Source organism: Felis catus, chromosome B1 (assembly GCF_018350175.1).
Source record: "Felis catus isolate Fca126 chromosome B1, F.catus_Fca126_mat1.0, whole genome shotgun sequence".
Taxonomy (NCBI): Eukaryota; Metazoa; Chordata; class Mammalia; order Carnivora; family Felidae; genus Felis; species Felis catus.
Window position 1 is genome coordinate 46936202 of NC_058371.1, and position 18128 is coordinate 46954329.

Consider the following 18128-nt stretch of genomic DNA (forward strand, 5'->3'; position numbering starts at 1 on the left):
TCTGGGAAGTGTATTAAATTGAATACTGGTATTAATTATAGCACAAAAAAAAGTCACATTATTTTCAGATAAATTTGTGGCAACTTTATACCACTGGAGTTGTTTCCAGTAGGAAAGAATAATATTGTTTACTCTCAATTTTCAAATGATAATGTTACAGGCTAGGAAATTTGTTGACAGTCATAAGGCAAGTCAGTGGTTAAGTATGGATCGTCCAGGAGGATGGGAAGAACTAAAAACATCAGTCATGTACTTCTCACACCTAAGGTCAGTTCACTTCTTTGGTTTGCATTCTTACATCTACTCTACTATTAGAGAGGCTTAATATTCAAATGCTCTCTTAAAGCCTAAAGTCGCAGTGTATAGATACAAAGCCATAGATTTGGAGTTTTGACACCACTAGGTTGAATGAAATCAGTTAAAAAGAAAAATAATAATTTATTAACTATCTATGATGTGCTATACAAATAAACTTAAAAAAAAAAACAATCCCTTAAAGTTGCATACAAATTTACAGAAATAGGTACTCTATTAATTGCAACTTAATACAGCAAATGCCTATTTAAATACTGGCTTCAAAGAGGAGAGATTTATTCTGCTCAATGGAATCACTAAAAGAATCTCCAGTGGGTCCCACCTTTGAAATGGGCTTAGAAGACAAAGTCGGAGTTCAGCAGCCTGATAGAAAGGTCTGGCAAATCTGTGTCCTGGAATATGTATAACTGCAGAGCTGTGAAAAGTTCATGGCACGTTTTTGTGATTGAAGTGTAAAGAACACAGTGGATCGTGCTGCCGGATGAAACTGGAAGAGGACACTAGGCCAAATTACATTATCAAGGAATGTGTACTTCAGCTTAAAGGCAACAGAGAACTGCAGTCAACTTGGGGAGAATAATAAAAATGAGGCTTTTAGAAACAGATTTCTGGGGCACCCAGGTGACTCAGTCAGTTAAGTGTCCAACTCTTGATTTCAGTTCAGGTCATGATGTCACAGTTCATGGGTTCAAGCCCCACGTCAGGCTCTGCGCTGACACTGCGGAGCCTGCTTGGGGTTCTCTCTCTCCCTCTCTCTCTGTCCCTCCCCTACTCAAGCTGTCTCTCTCTCTCTCTCACAAAATAAACTTAAAAATACTTTTAAAAATTTGAGAAAGAGATTTCTGGTAGAAAGATTAACTGGACTATGGGATGCAGGAAGGTAGCCCAATCTTGCTCTCGCACCTAATAGTACGAGGTTCTACCTTGAATTTATGAAGCGATTGTTTTTCCTAGGTCTATAAATCACTTTGGCAAACAACACAGTTATTTTAAGCATTTTGCTGAGAAATGAAATTTCCAGATCAAGAAACCTTATACTGTGAGGGGAGCCCCATAGTGTGGAGCTGGGAAGCAAGCCACGGTGATTCCCAATCCCAGGAAGTAGCTGATTGTGGCTTTCCAATGAAGCCCTTCTTAATTCTTTCAATACAAGCTTGGCTCCTCTGATTTGGGTAAAATTGTATTTCCTGCCCAAGACAATGCTTTAAATTTAACTATGCTTGAAGGGGCACTTTTTTTTTCCTTTTTATGCTGGTATCCCTGTGTTCAATAGTTAAGTAAGCTTTTAAATCATTTCAAATTGGACCTAATATAAAAGGCCAAATATTTAAGAAGCCAGGGCTGTCTACTGGGCAAATATTTACACAATCTTTAAAACATTCAATATTTATTCACCCAGCCTTAATTGTCGTTTCTAAGACATCAGTCGATGTAAATACATGCTAACTGGAAATAGGGGGCTAGAAATGGACTCCAGAAGAGAAACAGCTCTTATCCTGGTAACTCTTCTGGTTTTATTTCTCTGGAGTTCAATATATTACAACTTAAGTATTTTTTAATTTAAAAAGTTCCATTATAACCTCTTCATAGTTGCACCAACCCAGACCCTCCTCCCCCCAACCAGGACTGTTAAAATTTACTGTGCAGGTGCATCAGTTTAACATGGTGCCACTGCCAACAATGATCCCCTTACATCACCAAGGAAATCTGGAGCGTTTTCAACATTGTACCTTGGAGATATTATTTGCACAGGTCAATAAAAAGAGATCAAGAAACCCAGGTAGCTATAATGAGCCCATTTTTATTTTTGCTAGCACTGGTTTTATTTAGTAGCATCAGATATATTCTTATAGAGATATATTTGGCTTCCAACACTGGGGTGGGGGGCGGGGAAGTAGCTGAAGAGCTTAATTAAAAACATTCTCCTTCCCATACCTACCAGCAAAATCAAATTTCTTAACACTCCCTATTATATAGCACTAGAAAACAGTAACACAGAGCACTTAGGATTGTTCCCATCAGAGTTAAGAAAATACGTCTGAAAAACATTTTCCCCCTGTAATAAGAGCAACAATCCATATTTTGCACCAGTAATGAGCCTACGCTAAACACACACACACACACACACACACACACACACACACACACACGGGGGCGCACACACGAGTCACTGTTAAGCCAGGTTCTATTTCCCTTAAAAGGAAGGGTACAGAGATGAGCAGAGAGAGCCCTCCACTGAGGAATAGCTCTGACTGGCTATAGCATAATAAACTGCTGTTTACCTTTTGGATTCTATTTATGCCACATGCACATTGTTCATCATTATTAAATGATCCTTTTTTATCTTTCCATGACAGTTACATATTTTAACAGGTGACAGTTTGCCTTTATAAGCAGCAAAACACTGGTTTATTAGTATGCTTGTGTGGCATAAAATAGAGTTCATTTTTTACTGAAATAACTGGAGGAAAGAAACATCAATTGTGCAGGGTTCTGAATAGCTCAATGGGTATAGAAGGTACTGGCAATAAATTAAGATAGGTTTGCTTTATTTATGAGTCTTAGGTATTCCTTCACAGTTGCTACTCTGCATGAATTTTAAGCGGCCCTTTGATGGGCAAGTCCATCTGAAGCAGGATCATAAACTCTTACAGGGTTTCACAATTAATTGCTTCTCTGTAGTAAACTCAAGGAAGAGTATAATTCTACTACTCAGAACATTCTCCCTGTCCCCTGACTACGCTGAGAGAGAGAGAGAGAGAGAGAGAGAGAGAGAGAGAGACATTATGATACTAGTGAGTCACTGAAATAGCAAAGTATGTTCCTCATCAGCTTTAGATGTTAGCAAACCCCAACCCAACTCATTCTGGAAACAGCCAGGGATGTCCTGGGTGTATTCTTAGAATGAGGATCTGGGGCAGTCCCTTAGCCTGCTGACTTGTAGGGAATAAGCTTAGGAACTCCCTGAGCTTGCAGCAGTGGGTTAACAAGGCATAAAGAATTAGAAAGCCATAGGATGAACACAGCCAAGTTTGGGTAAACAAGATTAGGTAAAACAGATTAGGTAAACAGGGCAAAGGCCCCCAGTATAGGACAAAGGTAGAGGATTAGGAAATCTCAAGATGAAAACATCCAAGAGGAGGTAAACAAGGTTAGGTATTCAGGGCAGAAATGCCCCCCAACTTAGTACAATAGCAGAAAGCTGCTTTCACAGGAAGGAAGGACCAAATTAGGTAAACAGGAAAACAGGACTTTAGACCACAGCAGGGAGAAGTTGCCTAGAGTGGAGCTAATTAGCAAAATAAAGGTGCTTTGTTGACCCTCAGGAAGCATGCTCTTTCCTGTCCCCTAGACCAGTTCAGGTAAACAGAGGTGGCGCCCCACTTGCTGTAAACAATCTTCCCCCCAAGCACCAGAATTGTGTTTTGTCTTGACCCAAACCCCTAACACCGCATGTCTACAAAACCCCCTTTTCCCATGCCCCATGAGTTTGATGTTAACGGTTTCACTGTCTCTTTTTGCACACCCATCACCCTTATATAAGCCTTCTGATACTAATAAAAACAGAGCAAGGACCGTTACTCAGGGGCTCCTGTCTCCTACCAGACATTGCCCTCTCTCACATTTTAATCCTGGGTCCCACTCTCTTGCTGGACTAGAGAGAACTCCAGACCCAGAGCCTATGACACTGATGCTGTGGACCTCTGGGTATCCCAAGGAAGACACCATTCCTAGCAAATAGCATGTAAGAATCTCAACGGCCACAAACTTCATATGCCACTGTTTGCGTTTATATTTAATAATAAACATAAATAAGTAAAATCCTGCCTGCAAATAATACTTGGTTGTACGTGCTTTGGGGAGAAGGCAAACAGCCCGTTGAGCACAGAATGCCAACATTCAGCACTGCCAACGAAGCCAAGTTAGTAGATCATTTCTATAGCTGCACGTAGGAAGCACCTCATTGGGTAAAATATGGCCCTTTCGAATGATGGACGCACCAGAGGTGTCTCCCGAGCACAGGTGTGGTGCAGGGCGAAGATAATGGGCCTGGCTGGTAGCTTAGTTATTTGTTTCTCACCTGACAGGTGAACTGTTCTGTCTGCATTTTCGAGGAGACATAACTACACCTGTCACTCCGAAGGCAAAGGGCACTCAGGAATACCACTGCCAAATTCCTGATGGTTAGGATTTCATTCTCAGGGGTCAGGCGTTTGGCAAATCGATGCCGAGGAGGGAAGCGATGTGTTTTTTTGTTTTTGTTTTTGTTTTTTTAAATTAAAATCTTGAGGGACAACCATTTATTTTATCTTAGCAAGGGTTTGGCACGGACAGGGATAAGGGCTGTTTCTTCTCCAATAAGTTTAAAAGGGAAAAAGAAAAGAAAACCCCAGCCACAGAGAAAGCAGTCGTTAACTCTTCCAATATGCATTCCTCTCTCCTCCCTCTTCCTTACCTCCTCTACCTTTTCACCAGCATCCACACACCCGGGCCCGGAGGATATGTCTTATACATGTTTTCATTATAGCACATAAAAAAAAAAAAAGATCAGTCAGCTTTTTGCACCCTTCTCTTGCGCTAAAGTTGCTTCTGCCCTTTGAAAATATGAAAGCCCTTGAGTGATTTTATATTTTCAAAGGGTAAAAGTGCTAAAGAGCACTTCTCGATTTCAGAGACGAGGAAAAAAGTAAATCAGTCTGCCTAAAGTGTTCACTTGGAAAAGGCAAAAACGAACCACCGATGTGATGAGAAGTAGCTATGGAGCCTGGAGTTATATAGAAACAGCACTCAGGAGTCCAGGGCTGGAAAACAAAGCACCAGCCATTGCCTCGGCTCACACCTTTGTGGTGTCCGTTTCTAAAGGAAGCAACGCTTCCCTAACTACTATCTTGATGATGAACACCTGGCCAGTATTAACTCCCACCCTGGATGATCTTCAATGTGGGTAAAACCTGTGCCCAGTCCCTACACCCTCTTACCCTTACCCCCAGCCAGCTGCCGTCAACCACCTGCTCTCCTTACTCGGAAGGCTCGTCCCTGGTGTGCGGGTTGTCTTTCTGAAGTCCAGTCTTTCCTTAATACATGGCTTCTTCTCTCCACCTTCCCCATCCCACTATTAGTCATGACTCTAGGGGCACCTGAGTGGCTCAGTCAGTTCAGCACCCGACTCTTGCTTTCGGCTCAGGTCATGATCTCAGGGTTCACGGGATGGACCCCTGCGTCGGGTTCCATGCTGACATTGCAGAGCCTGCTTGGGATAATCTCTCTCCCTCTCTCCCTGCCCCTCCCCTGCTCTCTCTTCCTCTCTCTAAAATAAATTAAAAAAAAGAAAGAAAGAAATTACTGGGGAGCCCAGGTGGCTCAGTCAGTTAAGCATCTGACTTGATTTCAGGTCAAGTCATGATGTTACAGTTCATGAGTTCAAGCTCCACACTGGGCTCCACAATGACAGTGTAGAGCTTGCTTGGGATTCTCTCTCCCTCTCTGCCCCTCCCACGCGCACGTACTCCTGTGCTTGCTTGCTTGCTCTCTCTCCCTCTCTCTCAAAATAAGCAAACTTAAAAATATTTTTTAAGAAAAGGGGGCACCCAGGTGGTTCAGTCCGTTAAGTGTCCATGATCTTGTTCATGAGTTCAAACCCCACGTCAGGCTCTGTGCTGACAGCTCAGAACCTGGAGCCGGCTTCCGATTCTGTGTCTCCCTCTCTCTCTGCCCCTCCCCCGCTCACCATCTGTCTCTCTCTCAAAAATAAACATAAAAAAATTTTTAATATTAAAAAAATACTTACAGAGCTGGACTTCAGAACTCAACACCTCAGAACACACCAACAGTTACCTCTCCCAAGGACATTTGTGATTTTCCTTTCTCTGTGAAATAAAGGTTTTGTCTTCTGTTAAGGCAAATCTCAGGCCTAGCCAGCAAGGGGAAAAAGTATTTCTTAGGGTAAGGAGTTTTGCTCTTATTTGTGCAGCATTGACTGTCCTATCCCCCAAACATTCCTATCCAAAATTTATCACTAAGTTTGGGGATCATTTCCTCTGGGTAAACTCCCACTTCCAAGATTTGGACGGCTGAGGGAGGGGAGAGGAGGTTGCTCTCTGTGGGGCCAGAGCACCCTGTGATATCTCCTTCCCTGCATTTCCCACAATGCCTTGTAAGGTTTATTCTGGCATGTCCGTCAGTAGACTGTAAGATCCCTGATGGTAGTTGCAGCTTCTATTTCTAGAACCTAGTTTCTAACACGGTGACCCAAACACAGTAGAATAAAATATAACTTCGTATCAGAATGATTTTAAGTAGTTTGCATGTATTGATTAATCCTCAAAATATCTCCTTGCAGTAGGTTCTATTACTTACCCCCATTTTACAGGTAAGGAGACAAACACAGAGATGTTAAGCAATTTTCCTATGGCCACATAATTAGTGCTAAAAACTGAATTCTAACTCAAATAGTCTGAGGTTATAGGAACTATTCTCCACTTCCTTTCAAAAATATATAATCAATATACTCAAATGTTTTTTGGAAGAAAAAAATTCAGATCACTTACAAGATGTTAAAGTAACTTGTTTCGGATCATACATCTTCCAATTTTATTTCCTTCTCTGCAATCTCTATTTCTTCCTTTTGAGGCTAAGTTAAAAAAAGGCCCTATAATCTGGCTAGCCCCATGCATGGATGTGTTAAATTCTGTTAATTCTCCTACCTAAATACCCATTAATGGGACTAATTCTCTTGGTGAGTCTCGGGCAATAAAAGCCCAGTTAGAAATGCAGGTAACTTATTTTTACCTGAGGTGATTACTTGGCCTATAATTAATATTACCAACTATTATCAGTTCCTACATCAACTCATGCATAATCTTTGCCCAAAGCAAGGTCAGTCATACATAACACCGACTCCATGGCAGAAGGCTTACTGTTGCAATTTTTCCCCTGATGTACAGGAAGCATAAGTTAGTCCCCGAAACAGCAAAGACCATACAAGTTAGGGCCTGGTCACCAGCCAGCACAAGACCAGTGAGGGGGACTCACCGGCTCACCAGAGCCGGACTCACCCAGAGAGCCAGACTCTCTCACCCAGAGAGCCAGACTTCATCATTTCTGAGCTTGCTTCCTCCACTGTTTTACCACAGGGGAAAACAGAGCTGGTGTTCAAGGGCATTTACACATTAGGAAACCTTGTAATCGATCAACTGCTGATACCAGAGACAACAGCCAAGGACAGAACCAAAGGATAGATTCTCCTTTGGTTCCCACATTGGCTTAGGGAACCTCGAGCAAACCTGGTAACTAAGAGGTGGCCGGGAAAGCCACTCTGGGGCACTTACTATAGCTGGGTCTAAAGGGAGTATTCTACCCAAAGAATCCTGGACACTCATGTGAATCTCCATTATAAAGTTGGAAGGCACCTTGGTATGACACAGAAAAGAATATATGAAATGGAGGTAAACTGACCTGTGCTTCAAATCCTCCCCTTCCACTACTACAGCTATGGCCTTGGGACAGAATATCCAAGTTTTAATTTCCTTATGTATAAGACAGAAAATAATGCCTATCTTATACAGTTAGTGTAGGAAGTAAAGCATATGTATGTCAAGCATCTACCATGACGAATGGCACAAAGCATATGTATGTCAAGCATCTACCATGACGAATGGTCACATACAATTAGCAAGCCATAGCTCAGCACACAAATATTCATTGTAGCTGATAACTATCCATCCATTCATCTACTCGTTAATTCCTTGAAATACTAAAATGTGCCCAACAAGTATGCAATGATTCAGGAAACAACACGCCTGTCATCAAGGTGTTTTATAAAGAAACATAAACAGGCATTCAACTCACTACACAGATGACTTCCAGCTATGAAACTGATGCCATTACAGAGATGCACACATGGGGTAAACACTTTTGTAGATTAGGAATTGTAGAAGCTTTCATTCTGGAGGTGAGGACTTTAGCTAAGAGAGGTGCTGGTGGTGGTGAAGGAACAGATGAATTGAGAACATGTTAAGTCACAGATTGCCAACAAATATGGTCTTCAGATTTTTATTTTCTGCATCTTAATTACTTCAGATGCATTTCATTAATAAATCAGTTTAAGAAGAAGGTGGGAAGGAGACTTGGCAAAGACTAACTGCTCTAATCTTAATTAATTTTGCCTATGAAAATTCCCTGTAATTGTTTGCTTCCATCCAAGAAAAGAAAAAAAAATACAGAATAGGAGTGTATGTAATGATGATTGCTCTTGGCTAACTAGAGACAGACTTCACCACAGCTGAGACGGCCTGCACCCACATATGAAAAGTAAATATTCTAAGTAAGTGTATCCCTACTTATCTAAGCCTACAATAGTTAGAATAGCTCATTCTAGCCAAGGTCTGATTCATCCTGATGCTGAAATGAAATCCGTACATGGTAACATACCAGGTATAGAAAAACCCCTCTTCAGGGGCGCCTGGGTGGCTCAGTCGGTTAAGCGTCCAACTCTTGGTTTCGGCTCAGGTCATAATCTTGCCACATTCCTGGGTTCAAGCCCCACATTGGGCTCTGTACTGACAGTGCAGAGCCTGCTTGGGATTCTTTGTCTCCCCCTCTCTCTGCCCCTCTCCCACTCACTCTGTCTCTCAAAAATAAAAATAAAAATAAATTAAAGAAAGAAGCGCCTTCCTTCAAAGTTGTCTTGGGAGTATTCAAAAATAAAAAATAAAAAAAAAGAACCAAAACTAGCATTCTGAATTTCAAAATGGTAACCAAATCACACACCATCCTCCTACTGAGAGATTAAAAAAAAAAAAAGACTGGGTGTCTTTTATCTAGTCAGCTCAATGAACTCAAAGAGCTACTATAGAAGTTCTCTGAAGAGCTCACTGCCAGCAGTCATGGGGCACTACAGCCACAACGGGTGCGACCACTAGCCCCGTGCAGTTGTTGAAAAATAACAAATATGTGCTATTTTCACACTTGTCCAAAGCACTGAAGGGATGTCACGGGGATATACTCAGAATCTGCTACCAAGAAGGTAACACTCTGAAAAGATAGAAGAACTCAAGTTTTTGGTTCATACCCAGATAATTTGTTGTTCCTCTCTCAAAATGGTAGAGACAAAGAGGAACCAATGGGGATGTACAGGCTAACAGAGGCACCGTGAGGAATATGGCTTCTACCTGGAGAACTCCTCTGAGTGGTTGGGTATCTCCTGGGATTTTCTATTCTCTATTTTCTATTCTCTCATACTTTCCTGTCTTTTCAAATTTCTTAGAATAAACACATAGTATTTTCCAAATGAAGGGGAAAAAAGTACTTTCACCTAAAAGAACTACTTAGAGGAAATACAATTAAACTTCCCTGCGCTTAGTTGCATGAACTTAACCATTTAGCCTATTCATGACTTTCGGGACGGAAACAAGAATGCCAGCTCCTAAAACTCCCACTGCCAGGCCTGCTGGCTCACTGACTGGGCTTCCCGATGTTCTCCCGTCTGGAAGCTCCCAGCAGTAAACAGTTGAGTGAAGGGGGCACTGAGAGTTCACCTCAATGACTTGCATCAAAGAGCAAGTCGGGATGCTTCCTCCAGAACTGTAACCATCACAGGGCCTTGGGCCAAAGGGTTATTATGTATAGCTGGTACCCTCTTATCTCCAGTCCTTTTCCTATCATTTCCCGTTTTTGAACCCTCAACTCAAATACCCAGGATCCTTAAGTTCTCTTCTGATAAAACAAATTCCCAACTATCCAGACTCAATCAAAAAACCAGCATGCTTTTAACCTAGCAAAACTTCCCTAACATGGGACCACTAAACACTTGTTCCAAGTTCTTTGGCTAATTTAGGCTACCAAGATAACAGCGAATATTGTGGAAGTGTGTTATCATTCCCATAGGTTTTTTATTTTATTAGATGGGGTAGCACAATGATTTAACCAAAACATATTATACATCTAAATAGTGGTTTTGCTGTTAAAACACCTTAAAACCCAACTTATACCAAACACGGCCCTGTGCCAGGTGTTGAGAAGGTACACTAAAACAACAAATTATCTCTGACCTTGGGTGGGAAAAATCAGGAGCAAGAAACACTTATAAAAAAAGAACTAGAACATGGTATGATTGGTGCAGCACCAGAAGTGATGTCAAGGTATGGAAATACAGCATTCAACAAGAAGAATTTAATCTCTAGGAGGGGGGAAGATTCGAGGATAGTGGTCCGTAAAGGCAGATGTGTTCAACAAGGGGCAGGAACAATGGCACAGAGATGTAAGTCCACACAGCATGCTAGGGAAATACCCAGTGTCTGGATGTGAAGTGAATGTCATTGTTGGCAATGGACTCAACCATTCTAAGAACCTCGAACCTGCCACATACATCTCTTTACCTTGATCGCAGTATCTTCACATTAGTTCATACTTCTGGACAATGTCTAATAGGTTAGTTCTTTGCCTGTGGAATGGATAATGAAAGGTGTTCTGGAATAAGCTCAAGAAAAAAAGAGGGTCAGGGACCACCTGACCGTCTAAGATTTGTGTGGTCCACAAATCTTAGTCATCATGGGGAGGATAATACAATGAGATTAACTGGATAATATCCTACAGCCCTTCATCTACAAACCCCAGTTTCATTCAATGGTTTATCAAGTATCTATTCAGTGAAAGAACATATTCTGTCCAAAGGTATGAAAGATGATTACAACACCATGCCTGTTTTCAGAAGTTTCCACATAACAGGGAGCAAGAGAGAAATAAATATACCTGAAACAATACTCAAGGCAGCATTGGAGAAGTTTAAGCACAAAATGCACAAGACAAAGGAAGTTGTGGGGTAGTTTTGAGGCACAGAAAGGAGTCTACTTAAGTAGAAGGTACACGAAGAAACAGTAGGAATTAAAAACAAACAAACAAAAAACCCTACAAAGGTTTGCTGGAAGTGTTCTGAAGAACATTTTATGCCACACTAAAAAATGTCCATGTAGGTATGAAATGTTCATACAGGGGCACCTGGGAGGCTGAGTCAGTTGACTGTCTGACTTGAGCTCAGGTCATGATCTCAAGGTTCATGGGTTCAAGCCCCACATTGGGCTCACCGTTATAAGCCCTGATTCCACTCTGCATCCTCTGTCCCCCTCTCTCTCTGCCCCTCCTCTGCTCACACTCTTTCAAAAATAAATAGACATTAAAAAAAAATGGAAATGTTCATACATTACAAAGGTGACATCACAGATCATTAGAGAAAGAAGAGGAACTTCTCAGTAAATGGTTCTGGGACAACTGGTTATTCACATGAAAGAAAGAAGTGAAACTTCTAACTCAAACTCTAGGCAGAAGAATATGAAATGTATTCTAGGTGAATTAAAGGCCAAAATAGGAAAAATCAAACTATACAATTTAGAATATAGGAGAATGTATTCAATTGCATTTAGGAAGGATTTCCTAAGCACAACACTAAAATTGAAACTTAAGTTCATGAGAAAATAAGGTAAAATATCCAAGTCATCAAGAAATACCGTAAAGTAAAACAATAAATAAAAATAAAACACTAGGAGAAATATCAAGCACACCTAAAGGCTTCTATAAAATATTTTTGACACATATATACTTAAAGCTACTATAATTCAATAAGATAATAAAAAATGAACAAAATACTTGAGTGTTTCACAGAAGAAATACAATTGGCAACGAGGTATATGAAAAAAATGTTTTAACTTCATTAGTAATCAGAAATATGGAAATTAAGTCCATGCAGAGATCATCACGTTCAAACCACGAAAAAGCAGCAGAAACCTCCAGGCCCAGAAATACCGAATGTCGGCCAACGTGAAATGACGAGGGCTTATAAATTGCTGAAAATGATTTGGCGCCATCTGGAATATTCAACAAGCTGGTGTTCGAGGTCTCAGAACTGTCTTAGGTATGTAAGAAACACTTGAAAATGGGTACCATTAGACACGCGTAACAACGCTCCTAGTTAGCACTTTTCGGAACAGAAAAAAATCTGAACGAACCCAAATTTCACCGACAGCAACGTAATTATGGTTGAGTCACACCACTGAATATTGTATCTGAGGGAAGTGAATCAACAACGGCACATGTAATAACAGAGATAACACACAATCTTGGTCGTGACAAGCAACAACTGCTGAGAAATACGTAGACTCTAATTTAAATACATCTCCAAAGGAAGTAAAAGTAAACCGTGTAGAAGTACATACATATTTGTTTAAACTGTTTGTTAAAAACAAGGAAATGACGAGCGCAGAATGTGAGCATGATTACTTCTAAAGGAGAATTGCAGCGGCACACTACGGGAGAAACGCACCAGAGTCAAGCGTGGAGAATGCTCCACTTCTTACGTGCGGTGGTTAAGTGCACAAATACCCATTTTAGTTTCATGTTTAAAAAACTACTTATTCATCCGCAACAATAACATCACAAAATGTCTTACAATTTGGATTTGATTTCACAGACAAATAGGAAACCACTGGCAGTTGTGAACAGGGCAGTAGTGTTAGAAACCCTTGTGGGGCACCTGGGTGGCTCAGTGGGTCAAGTATCTGACTTTGGCTCAGGTCATGATCTCAGGGTTCCTGAGTTCGAGGCTTGCATCGGTCTTGCTGCAGTCAGCGCTGAGCCCACTTCAGATGGATCATCTGTCCCTCCTCTCTCTGCCCCTCTCTCTCTCTCAAAAATAAACATTTTAAAAAAAGAAACTCCTGGGGTGCCTGGGTGGCTCAGTAGGTTAAGCCTCTGACTTCAGCTCAGGTCATGATTTCAAGGTTCGTGGGTTTGAGTGCTGCGTCGACCTGTGCTGACAGCTCAGAGCCTGGAGCCTGCTTAGGATTCCATGTCTCCCTCCCTCTCTGCCCCGTCCCGGCTCACACAGTCTCTTTCCTCAAACATAGGTGAACACTCAAGAAAATTAAATAAGGAAGAAAGGAAAGAGAAAGAGAGAAAGAGAGAAAGAAAAACTCTTGCCATGGCTGCGGCAACGATGTCCCCACCTACCCCTCTTGGTCAGCAACACTGCTGGTGCCCAGGACCCTGCCCGACACTATAGGAGGCTCTACACTGCCTCTATCCTTCAGACATGAAGACCAGGATGACGACATTAATCCACGCGGAAAGATGAATACTTATTTACATCCTGGGCCTAGAAGCTGGATGATGTGTTAAGAGGATAGGAATCTACATCTGTGGGCCCTGGGCTTGTGTCCAGAAGGGAAACATGGTACAACCTCCAAACCTGGGTTCTTAGAAGTCTCCTCCCCTTATACATAACCACTCTCAACGATTCTCATTCCTTTTAGTAATACCTCAGCTGTTCCCAAGCAGGAGACGTCTAGCCCCCAAAGGCTGAAATGTTTTGTGCCATCATCCAATTTCACTCATCCAAGTCACCTGGCACACCATGTGGAAGGAGGAGGCCTAACACGGAAGCGGAGGCAAATTAGGATCAGTCATCTTCGATCCCTTACTTTTGCGAGGACAGTGATTTTCAAATTACCTCGCTAAATTTCAAAACACGATCAGAATCTACATTTATACACAATCGGTGCACTCATTAAATCAACGGCTCTCAATCTTATGTTCTCAAGCTGAGAATCTCCTGGGGAACTTAAAGAAATACCAGTGGGTCATCCCCCAGGGGATTCCGACGTGATTGCTCCGAGTTAGAGGCCCTGCCAACAGCTGAGAACATCAGAATAACACTGTTGATCCTCGTCATTTAAATCACACACGTGGATTCCTACACACCCAGGTCATGCTACACATTTGGTGCTCATCTTTCAATCTATTGTGTTTCAATAAAACCACTTAAACATACTTTAAACTGTTAAACATCACTTTTCAGCTCAAAAAAAAGTTAATGGCCACACACATTCTAAGTACCTGCATATGATGGTCTCCCCCATCCTGGCTGACAATGCTAGAGATGTCTGACTTTCTGCCGAGTTTGGGGGGTGGGGAATGGCACCAGGTGATGACCAGCCATTTGCACATCCAAAACCCGACCACCATTTCCAGGAGCAAGATCCTTCACTGATTATTACTAAAAATAAACCCTGAATGCTCTGACACCTCATCTCCAAGAATCAGAAGTCTTCAACACCCTACGTGTTTAACACTTTTCCAGCGAGCTGGCTTTGCCATGAATCATCATCAAGATCCAGTCACCGGAGTTTCCAAGCTCCAGCTTAACCACAGGGTTTGCTTTTTGCAAGCTCTCGTGGCCTTCAGAGGGGCAGAATTCACTTTAAAATAAGGAACAATAGGGGCTGCATGAGAAGAAGCAACTGAAGCTTTTAAAATTACATCCAGTCACTGCCTCTGAATGTAGATTTATAGCCTTTTGAGGGTATCACCAGCATACTGTTGCCAGCACCAAAAGCCTTGTAAGAAGCAGCACTAGTTAAACGCTTATGTACATTTGAAATCTGCTCCAGCTCGTGTCCTCAGTGTGTCCACCATCATGAGCAACTGAATAACACCACCTTCTAACAGGCCCAGCTGACCAAATTGGAAAGGGTTCCCTTCTCACCACACCTGAATACACAGATTTAAACAGGGAAAAATGCAAGTTGGAAGTAATTTACTTGCCCAGGTAAGTAGGTTATGTGGCAAATACCATTCTAAAACTATATCCTTTGGGTAAAGTATAATGCACGGCACTAACATCACATAGTGTTAGTGGAAATAAAGTTAATATACTCTTTCCTATGTACAGACTTTTTAAGTAATTACACTTAAAGAGTATTTAGGATGTACTGGTGTTTGTAGTAGAGTCTTAATGCTAGTTTATGTTCATACTGCACACATTTAGTACAAGGATGCAGAAGTAATTGGGACAAAGCTTAAGACTCACTCCAGAGGGGCGCCTGGGTGGCTCAGTCGGTTAAGCATCCAACTTTGGCTCAGGTCATGATCTCGTGGTTTGTGAGTTCAAGCTCCGCATCAGGCTCTGTGCTGACAGCTTGGAGCCTGAAGCCTGCTTCAGATTCTGTGTCTCCTGTCTCTGCCCCTCCCCTGCTCATGCTCTGTCTCTCTCAAAAATAAATAAATGTTAAAAGAAAAAAAAATTTAAAAAAACACTCCAGATTTCATCCCAACACAAATCTATAATGTAGACCCTTTTTACAAAATTAATTAGCTCTGCTACACTGAACTAGCTTGAGTGCCTCAAATCAAAACCCCAACATTCAATGATTAAGAACTGAGCCAAGAAATCTCTATTATTTCAAAGGTATTTAGAAAAATGTAAACATTTTAAACAAAACGAAAACATCTTTTAACAGATAAAAACAATGATCAATAGTCTTTAGTCTTCTGGTATCATTTCTTTTGAATTCCTTTGTGCCTCTATTGATTACGTTTGTTATTAGAAGCCTGGAAAGGAAAAGAGGGAAGAGTGACATTGAGAGACAGAAGATCTGGATTCATGGGCAGGCACCGACAGAAATGACCTACAGAAGCCAAGAAAGCTACGTTGCTTCTCTAGACTTTGGTTGTTCATGTTAAGATGTGGGTCTTACCCTAAAAATATTAGGATTCTCTTCAACAACATAATTGTACAATTTTCCTCTACAAATGGGGAACAAATACACAGAAACTCAGTGATCAAATCAGTGTTTATCAAATGTTAAACGGAAGGCCACATAGATGCTATCTTCTGCTTTTAGACAATGCCCTCCACAAAGCTAGAAGCTTTAGAAGCACAGCACAAAGACAAGTATCGAAAACGAGGATTGACCAGCTCCCAGATCTGTTAAATCTCTTTACAAAATGCACCAAAGTCACGGAGGCAAATTTGAAAGCGGAGTGTTCTATACAGTGAGTTTTATCACAAGTGTGTTATTAACACAGTGTTCAGAGACTCCAAATATAGAGACAGAAAATTTCATAAGTCTGGTTTCTATTAGAAAGGGAAAGTAAGCATCCATGGGCCCCCACACCCAAGTGAGCAAACATGAGCTATGGCGGAGAAGGGGCGTCCTATTCATACTGAGAATGAAAGGTACTGAAAACAAAGCAGAGCATCACAGAATGTGAGAGCATGCAGGAGCTTTAAAGACAATTTAGGCATTTCTTCTCACATTAGGAATAAAAACAACCAGGGGCACCGGGGTGGCTCAGTTAAGTGTCTGTCCTACTCTTGATCTTGGCTCAGGTCATGATCTCATGGTTTGAGTTTGAGTCCCCCACAGGGCTCTGCACTGACAGCACAGAGCTGCTTGGTTTCTCTCTCCCTCTCTGACTTGCACGCTCTTTCTCTCTCAAAAAAGAAAAGAAAAAAAGAATTTAGTCCTTTCTTCTCACTTTATGAATAAAAAGAACCAGGAGCACCTGGATGGCTCAGTCGGTTAAGCATGAGACTCTTGAAAAGGCTCAGGTTATGATCTGTCGGTGAGATGTAGCCCCCAACCCCGAGTCAGGCTCCACATTGTAGATATACATATTCATTCTCTCTCTCTCTCTCTCTCTCTCTCTCTCTCTCTCTCTCTCTCTCTCTCTCTCTCTCTCTCTCTCTCCCCCCCCCCTCGCCTCATATCTTCTCTTTCTCAAAAAAACAAAAAAAAAGACAAAATAATAGATAAGACAGATAAAAAGTACCAGAGAACAAAGTGATAGGTTGAAGGACACGTGGTCTCGAACTCCCCAGGCTCACCACACTGCTTAAATGAGAAGGGAATTTCTGAGAAGGGAGTGACTTTGAGGAAGAAACAAAGATTTGGGGGTTAAATGAGAGATACCATGGAGAAAGAGAGAAATGGGAATATGTGAATTAAGAAGCTGACTTTCAAGTCAAAATTGTATCCACATCTCAAGTGTGTTATTAATGCCTTTTAAATTAATAGTGTAGAACTTTAATGATCTAAGTTTGCTATAATGATGATATATGACATTCTACTAATATATAATACATACACAGATACCCATGCATTAAAGCACTTATCACCTTGACAACTGTTAATAATGGGCTCTACAGGTGATGGTCTTTTCTGCTGCAGGATGTGATACGATACAGCTGTCTTTTCACACTGCCGTTGCAGAGGCTGAAATGCATCTCAAGCTGTCTGCTAAATTTGAGAAAATATCAAATGGGTTGTGTGAGTTTTCTTTCTTTTTGCCCCAATGTAAAAAAAAAAAAAATTTAATGCCAAATTTTTTTCAGCTTTACATCCTTAAAGCAAACCCCAGAAACACTTACATCCCACCCACATACCTCACCTGGACAAAACCTGTGAATCTCCTGATTGTTTTTGGTTTTGTCTTAAGGAAAACAACTTTGAAAATCTGATGCAAGCTACTGGCAATCAGTGTAGCTTCTGGCCCCAAGACTGAAGGGGATACAAGGGCTGTCGATTTAGATGCAGTCAACTCCTCCCAGCCCCTTTCAAAAGGCTTATCACACACTTACAATTTGCCTGGCAAAGAATCTTATTTGATGGTCTGTATTTTTTCCCAATCTCTTTTTAAGATAGGTTGGATAATTTTGTTTTAATGTTTATTTTAGAAAGAGAGAGCGAGGGTGAGTGCAAGTGGGGCAGGGGCAGAGAGACAGAACCTGAAGCAGGCTTTGTGCCATCAACACAAAGCCCAACGCAGGGCTTGATCTCACGAACCCGGAGATCATGACCTGAGCTGAAGTCAGACTCTGACTCAGCCACCCAGGCACCCCAGATAGGTTGGATAATTCTCAAAGACATAATGAAAACTGTTATTGGAAGTCCGTTTGCACTGAGCCATGGCAATACTTCCAAACACAAATTTAAAGACTTTAATCTTGTTTTACAAGTGTACACAAAGAAAAAATAAAGCAC

The 18128-nt window shown here is 41.4% G+C and overlaps 1 protein-coding gene across 13 annotated transcripts in view; it reads right to left on the reverse strand.

Moving 5' to 3' along the window:
- UNC5D (unc-5 netrin receptor D) overlaps nucleotides 1–18128 on the reverse strand; it is a 566092-nt gene that overhangs the window by 538924 nt on the left and 9040 nt on the right. Inside the window, exon 1 of one of the 13 annotated variants that reach the window (XM_019828578.3) lies at nucleotides 4772–4831. The exons of the other annotated variants lie outside the window; for them this stretch is intronic. The gene's annotated coding sequence lies outside the window, so the exon portion shown is untranslated. Of the gene's footprint in view, nucleotides 1–4771; nucleotides 4832–18128 lie in introns of those variants that run through there. 13 annotated transcript variants of the gene reach the window in all.